Raw genomic sequence first — 8,746 nt, 5'->3', positions numbered from 1 at the left:
GATCAGTACAGGGTAGCTGCCGGCCTCAGCATACTGTGACGCAGACATCAGTAGCCCGGTCATATGTACGCCCCGGAGTATAAAAGCTCACCGACTACCTCTGGAGCTGAGGTTTCATTGTGGCCTGCCGAGCCATAGCTGCGACCTGCATACGCTCAATGGCCGCACTGGGGAGACTACAAGGATAAGGGTATCCAGCCTGTCACCCAGCCGGCTGTTGATAGTTGATCACAGGATCATTCATCTTGTGCAAAAAGCCAAGCTTCTGCATAAAAAAGCATGGACCGATAGGCCTGCAGGGTTCCTAGGTCTTTCTCCTTCACTTGGCAAAATAAAACGGAGGTCTGTCTGGCAAATGGGAGGGTTGTAGCCCAAGGGACCGCCCTGGGCGGAACTAAGAGTTCTGAGTGTTGTGTTACAACTATGCCTAGTATTCTCCTAGTGATCAGGCTAATAACCCATTTGTTACAGAGAGGAGCTGTGTCGGTTGGTGAATATAAGAGAAATTTGCCTTTTCAATCATTTATTCAACACAAATATCAATAGATGTAATTGTGTACTGTGGATAAAGTGTGCCCTTGGCCTGAAAAGTTGGTATTGCTCGTTTAGTAGCAACCTCTTGTTCTACATAACTGTTCACCAGTTTCTAGACATGTGCAGACTGAAATATTTTGTTTCGGAATTTTGTTTTTGTCCAAAAAATACATTTATTTAATTACCCCCGAAATTTCGTTTTTATTTATTTCGTTTTTCGTTAAAAAATTGCATTCGTCCGAAAATCCAAATGAATTAAGGTTGAATCTGTCATTGAAGGCTTATGGCTTCTGTCGAATGTTTAAAGAAGATTCGACGGAGCAGCGAAACTCACTGTATGATGCTGCAATCATACATTCCCGGTTGTTTTAGACTACTTTAGACTACAAGCTAGTAGGATTCTAATGTTGTACGTCTTCTATGTTTTTTTTTTTTTAAGGCTATTTGCATTGCACACAGGTCATTAGCATTAAGAAAAAAAAAAAAATTAAGAAAAAAAATTCCGCAATTCCATACCAGGCCCTTCGGGTCTGGTATGGATATTAAGGGAAACCCCGTGCCAACAAAGAAAAAAAATGGCGTGGGGGTCCCCCTCAAAATCCATACCAGGCCCTTCAGGTCTGGCATTGATTTTAAGGGGAACCCCACGCCAAAAAAATGGCGTTGGGGTCCCCCTCAAAATCCATACCAGGCCCTTATCCGAGCACACAACCTGGCAGGCCGCAGGAAAAGAGGGGGGATGAGAGAGCGCCCCCCTGAACCGTACCAGGCCACATGCCCTCAACATTGGGAGGATGCTTTGGGGGTAGCCCCCCAAAGCACCTTGTCCCCATGTTGATGAGAACAAGGGCCTCATCCACACAACCCTGGCCGGTGGTTGTAGGGGTCTGCGGGCAGGGGGTCCCCTTGTTAAAGGGGGCTTCCAGATTCCAGCCACCGCCCCTGTGTGAAATGGTAAGGGCCTACCATTTCACCAAAAAGTGACAAAAGTGTTAAAAGACAAGTCCTTTATTAAAGTCTTTTTTCAGCTTCTTTCTTCATCCTTCAGTTTCTTCCTCCATCTTCTTCTTCCTCCGATCCGCATCTTCTTGCTCTGGTGTTCTCGTCCGGCATCTTCCTCCACGGTGTCTCTTCTTCGTTCTCGGGCCGCTTCACGCAATGGGAGGCTCCCGCTGTGTGACGCGTCTCTTCTTCTGACAGTTCTTTTATAACGGAGGGCGGGGCCACCCGGTGACTCCGACCCCCTATGATTCATGGAACCTACATTAAAGTCGTGTTGTAAGTCGCGCTGTGATTCACACTCAAGTCGTGTCCAAGTTGTCTACCAAAGTCGTGCTGGAAGTCGTGTTGCCCCTGTGTGAATGAATGGACTGTTAGCCCTTGTACACACGGTCGGACATTCCGACAACCACATCCGTCGGATTTTGTCCGTTGGATTTTGTCCGACGGATTTTGTCCGAAACTGTTGCATACACACGGTCGGACAAAGTTGTCGGAAACAGAATGTGATGACATTATTTCGTTACGACGGGACTATGTTCAGGCTAGTAGCCAATAGCTTTGGTGTAGGAATTTGATCTGAGCATGCGTGGCACTTTGTCTGATCGGAATTCTCTACACATGATCGGAGTATGTCCAATCAGAGCATTTTGTCAGAAAATTTTACCAACAAGTTGGAAAACTTGGTCCGTCGGATACTCCGACGGAAACAGTTCGATGGAGACCACACACAGTCGGAATATCTGACAAAACGTCCATCGGAATCTCTGACCGTGCAAGGGCTTACGATACAAGTTCAATAAACAGATTGTTATTGTCAGAGTCACGTTGAATCTCCTATCTGTATCGAACTGTTTCATAACGAAAACGAAAATAAAGCATTTATTTATGTTGGATCTTTCATTTTTCGGATTCTGTGCTTTCGCTATCATTTGTCAAAACGATAACAAAAATACCTGAAATTCGGAAGAAAATGTATTCGGACGAAAACGAATGCACATGTCTACCAGTTTCTGGAATCGACTGAACAGTGATTTTACCGTCCCACACCATAGCTCCCAACTGTCCCTGATTTTGAGGGACTGTCCCTGGTTTGAAGCAATGTCCCTCTGTCCCTCTTTCCCCCTCATTTGTCCCTCATTTTGGTCTGATCTATACAGTTGCATATAAAATGCACTTTTTATCTTTCAAAAAGTATTTCCCAGTTCTAAACCTTTCATCCAAATTTTAAATTGCTGCATTTGTACATTTTAAAAGCCAATATAAGCCAATATAAAGGAATAGTAGTGGTAAAAAAAAGCCCTTGTGGATTTTATTAACCTTTTTTGGGGTTAATTCTCCTTTAAGAGGTGTAACAGGAGGCGTATCCTATACCTACATTTGTTTGCTAATAGGCGTCCCTCATTCCCATCTCAGAATGTTGGAAGGTATGCCACAGCTGCCCATGTGAACACTAATATTACAGCCTGACAAGGCTGTACACATGCCAAGGTCACAATGCTTTGCTTCACAGTCGCTGAAATTTTAATGCAGGCTGCAGAGTTTGACAGGTGGCATTACCTGTCAGACTTACCTACTGAGATCAATGGGGCCACACCACAACCACGAGTCAAACGCTTGGCTCATAGTTGCAGCACTGACCCTCAATGTACAAATTTGTCTAAATTTTAATGCTGTGCCCCCACAGGGGAGATTTTGCCTCACTTCCTGTCTGGGTGATATGTCAGACAAAACAGGAAGAGAAGAGGAACTTACTATATGAGGCCAAAGGAAGCATTTAGAATCTCCTGAACAGGAACATAGCGGTGGAATCATTTCTGGAATCCAAGGACTGAGCTGGGAATTTTGCAGTGGTTATTATATAATAATAATTATGTAACACAGTTCATTTTAACATCTGCTGTACAGGACTCCTTCCAGCAGTGAAATAAATCACATAAAGGCACATTTTTTTCCAGCTCGCTTATATTCCTGCCAACCTTCTACAATGAGAAAGAGAGATACCTTCCTATACAAACAAATTCAGTGCTCCTGCCAAACTCTCCCACATGAAGACCATGATGAGCTGATGCACAAAAAATCTAACCCACTGGTTTATTTTCCCCCCACTACTTTTCCTTTATCCTGAGATTGGAAAATAACCAATTCAGTAATTTAGTAGTTCAAAGTGACTTATATTGCTCAAAGAGGAACTTCACTAAGATTTTTAAAAATAAAAAGTCAACAGCTTCAAATAGTGTAAGGCCTCATTTACACGGGTGTATTATAGTGAAGGTTCATACGAGGGTCATGTTGCCTGCATGCACCCGTGTTTTGTCCATCCGTGTGCACGCAGTCTCAATTAATTCAAATTGGATGCAGGAGCTGCATACACACAGCCACGGATTACAATTTGACATCCATGTGGGTGTACGACCCAGAGTATACACTGTCTGTGTTCATGGTCATCAAAGGCCTTGTTCACACAGGTGTACTATAGCGTATACCTGTGTGAGGGCTATGTGCCTGAACAGGGATGCACAGATGCTTTGTGCATTCTCATGCAGGCAGTCTCATTCATTTCAAATGGCTGCATGGAAACAGTGTGTGTACGGGGCCACGCACCTGCCCCGCACCTGCCCCGCACAGCCACTGCATCCCAATCAAAATCAATGGGACTGCATGCACGGAGATGGATAGAAGACCTGTGCATTCTTGTGCAGGCAAACATAGCCCTCGCCCTGGCATACACTATAGTATGCCCGTGTGAACGGGGCCTAACAGCTAACGTTTATAAATCGGGTACTTACCAGTCCATATATTTCTAGGGGTGTCTTCCTGAGTTGATTCTTCTCACCACTGCAGTTCCCCAGTGATGTTCCTCCATCTTGAATTTGGGAGCCAGCTGTATCTTCCTGATTAATCACAACCAGCTCCTCACAGTGCATGTGCAAGATTGCACAGCCCTAGAAGACTGGTCCTGTAAGGACAAAGAGGTCAGCTGAAGGAACCACTGACCACAGTGGGGGGACACAGTATATTAGTAAGACCTCATCTGGAATATGCAGTTCAGTTTTGGGCACCAGTTCTCATTAAGGATATCCGGAAACTGGAAAAAGTGCAGAGAAGGGCAACCAAACTGATAAGAGGAATGGAGGAACTCAGCTATGAGGAAAGATTAGAGGAACTCAATTTATTCTCTCTTGAGAAGAGGAGATTTTAAGGGGAATATGAGCAACATGTATCCATACATAAGTGGTCCATATAGTGAACTTGGTGTTGAGATATTCACTTTAAGGTCATCACGGAGGACAAGGGGGAACTTTTATGTCGAGAGGAAAAGAGATTTCATCTCCAAATATGGAAAGGTTTCTTCACAGTAAGAGCTGTGAAAATGTGGAAAAGACTCCGTCAAGAGCTGGTTCTGCCCAGCTTAGTACATTGCATTTAAAAGGCCTGGATTCTATCCTAAATGTGCATAATAGAACTGGCTACTAACATTTATAGGTAAAGTTGATCCAGGGAATACTCGATTGCCTTTCGGGGATCATGAAGGATTTTTTTACCCACCTGTAGCAAATTGGATCATGCTTTGCTGGGGTTTTTTGCCTTTCTCTGGATCAACTGTGGGTATAAGATTGTGTATATGGGATTATATGATTTTTTTTTGTTATCGGTTAAACTAGATGGACTTGTGTCTTTTTTCAACCTGACTAACTATGAGTGTTATGGGGGACAATAAGCAATGGGAAATGTCCACAATATCCCCATTCACAATACTTTCACTACCACAGTGGAAAAAGGTAAAAACTCTAGGAAGGTTTTTATTGCCAATTGTTGTCACAGGGACAAAATGTGGGGGAACACAACGTGTCACAAGGACAAAATGTGGGGGGAAATCTCCCTAGTACAAACAGTAATAAAAAAAACAGTGCATATAGTTCAGCGCTATGCATGAGTATAAGTGAAATATTGTGACATAAACCAAAAGAACAACATGTGAATAAATTAACACATGCGGAAAAATAATATGTTAGAGCTACACTCGCATGTGTCAAGTGAAGTGTATAAATAACACATTTGAAATAGTGTGAAAGTCCATAGACATTACTAAAAAGTTCACTGTAGTGATCAAATGCTTTGAAAATCTTCAAATCCACCAAATATTAGGACATAATCTTGCGACCACCCATGTGACAACACCACCACCAATGAGGATGTGAGCTTACCAGAACATTCAGACTCAAAAAGAACGTATGTTCTATGAGTCGATAAGGCTTTATGGTGTCCACTGGCAACTGGAATATGACCTCACATCCTCATCGGTGGTGGTGTTGTCACATGGGTGGTCGCAAGATTATGTCCTAATATTTGGTGGATTTTCACAGCTTTGATCACTACGCTGGACTTTTTAGTAATGTCTATGGACTTTCAAACTATTTTTTGATTTCAAATTTGTTATTTATACACTTCACTTGACACATGCGAGTGTCGCTGTAACATATTTTTCTGCATTTATCAAATAAGTGCGTTGTTTAAATGCATTCGTTTTTTCACAAGTTGTTCTTTTGGTTTATGTCACAAAATTTCACTTATACTAATGCATGATTTTGTTATATAAATCTGGCGAGTTTTAGCGCTGCACTATATGCACTTTTTACACTTGAGAACAAATGAATCTGTTTGTTGTGTTAGCTGCTAACAATGTTCTATTTAATGTTGGTTGCGCGGGGTACTTTGTATAATAAGAAAAACAGACAGAAGTTCTTACCCTTTAACTTTTTTAATTTTGTTAGACAGTTTCATGTTTCTAATTGGTATTTTGAAAGATCTATTGTGAAGAGTGAGGGGTAGCACTTTTTTAAGTGTTGCTAGATCATAGTATCTCAACCACCTAGAGTACCCTTCATTTTTCTTTGTGGTTCCAGGTGGTGTATCGAGATACAGTTAAGATTTCTTTTAGTTGTTTGGATGGGAGTTCCATCACTAAAAAACTAGACCATGCCTAAAAAATAAAATAAAAAAACAACAAAAAAATTGTTTTGTGTCTTGCTGCATTTATTTTGTCCATAAGCAATCGTTCGAAGAAGTGTTTTGGATTGGTTGTATTTGGGAGTTGAGGTTGTAGTTATTTAAGAATAGATCTTTTGATTTCCAAGAGGCAGAGGTGTTTTTAGGTTTATGTCCCTCCCTTATTTTCTGCATTGTGGAATAAGCAACTTAGGATGTTGAAGATTCTCATATAACCTAAGAGCTTGTTCATATCTTCCAAAAGTTTTAAAAATAGGCCAATGCCATAACAAACGTGTGAGATTGGTGTGTTGGTAAAATTGGGGCAAGAGTGTACCCAGCCTGTAGGGGGGATTTGAGAAATACAGTAAATGCCCAATACTTCAGATGATAAAACGTGAACTAGAATTTGCTCCATGTCTTCCCCACCGCCACCTTACTGAGGTGGGCCCAACCAGTTTGTATTCTTTTCAAAGCTTCTTTTGGAGATTGGCGGGGCAATATTCACCACTTTTTGAAATAAATACAAAACATCTACAATAACATTCCTACATCCCCGACTACATATAACATTCCTGGAGTAGTCATACCACAAAAATCTATAAAATATCCTTTAATATATAGTTATTCCTCATATTTCTTTCTCTCCAAGGAAAATAAATAAATATTTAAAAACAAAAAAAATTAAATAAGATTTTTTAATTAAAAATGCCCCCTTCCCTTTTCTTCCCCTCTTCTTCCATTTCCCTTCCCTCAAAAGTGAAATAATTTTAATTGTAATTAAATTAAGAGTGAATATTAAGGTGGTTACCAATGGATATTAACCCTTTTCAATATATTTCCTTAGTCGCACTACTTCCTAGTGAATTCCTACACCCTAGTGAAAGAAAAAAATAACTAAAAAAATTAAAAATACACTCCAACCCCCCCCCCCCCCCCCCGCCCCCCCCCCCATATATCCTTTCTATCCAAGCTTAAACACATACGTTAGTTTTTGATATAGCCAGGCTAAGGGTGGATAGTACAAACAGCAAGGTTAGAGAACTAGGGATCTCCAGAGATATCCTGGGACTTTTACTTGCTTCAATAAAGGGTTTTATTTACTCATGTTGAAAAACATGGCTTTATATTGTAGTGGGACAGTATGTATGGAATGGAGGAGCTTATCATTTTGATAACATGGCATCTCCTGAGTGGCAAGACAGGTACATCCTTCCAGCTATTGGTGTAAAATTTAAAGCTGCAGTTTACCGTAATTAAAATACGTTTTCTCTACGGCTTTAGTTACACCTGTAATGAAGTTTTTATTTGGGGGGGCGCAGCAAACAACCAGACCCCGTCCCCTCATGTGATACTACCCCCCACCCGCTGTCTGGCGGTCGATCCGGCCCTTGCCCCATCTAGGTGGCGGGTGGCGAGCTGCTCCGGTGTCCTCAAGCAAGGTGGACCCCATCTAGGTGGCAGGCAGCGGCTTCAGTGTCCTCTCCTCCAGCCTCCAGCTTCTTCCGTGCAAGCTGCCATGCATCTCCTCTCTCTTCCTCCTAATATAATATACATAAACTACAAAATGCTGACCAGCTTCAATAGTTCTTTGTTCTATATAAATAAAAAAATACAGATATAGTCTTTTTAACCCTACCTTTCTGTTGCTTCTGTTCTCATCGGTACTTTTTAATTTTTAGAAAGTTTTATACCAAAATCAGAATTGTGATGCTTTCCAACGATAGCTGTAATAGAGGAAAAAATATAACTTACTTATATGGGAACATACAAACCATAAACTTAAAGTCTAAGTTTTGACTAAATTAAAAACAGAAAAATTGGCACAAGGGACACGTATGTTTTATCCCTTGTGCTGATACTTTGTGTTTTAGGGAAATTTTCATCTGTCCAAGCCTCTACCCCGTTGTAGCCTGGGGGGGGGGGGGGGGGTTTAATACAGCTAATGCCCCATACACACGATCAGACGATCAGAAATTCCGTCAGAAAAAACTTGGATGGTTTTTCCGACGGAATTCTGCGCAATCTTACCTTGCATACACATGGTCACACAAACGTTCTCTGAACTTTCGACCGTCAAGAACGTGGTGACGTACAACACTACGACAAGCTGAGAAAATTAAGTTAAATGCTTCCGAGTATGCGTCAAAATGTTTCCAAGCATACGTGATTTTTTTGTGCGTCCGAATTGCATACAGACGAATGCATTTTTGGATAGGAACTT

The sequence above is a fragment of the Lithobates pipiens genome, unplaced genomic scaffold (genome assembly GCF_037356315.1).
Source record: "Lithobates pipiens isolate NorthernLeopardFrog02 unplaced genomic scaffold, aLitPip1_a1.2 Scaffold_10, whole genome shotgun sequence".
NCBI lineage: Eukaryota > Metazoa > Chordata > Amphibia > Anura > Ranidae > Lithobates > Lithobates pipiens.
Note: the sequence above shows the minus strand (reverse complement) of the source record.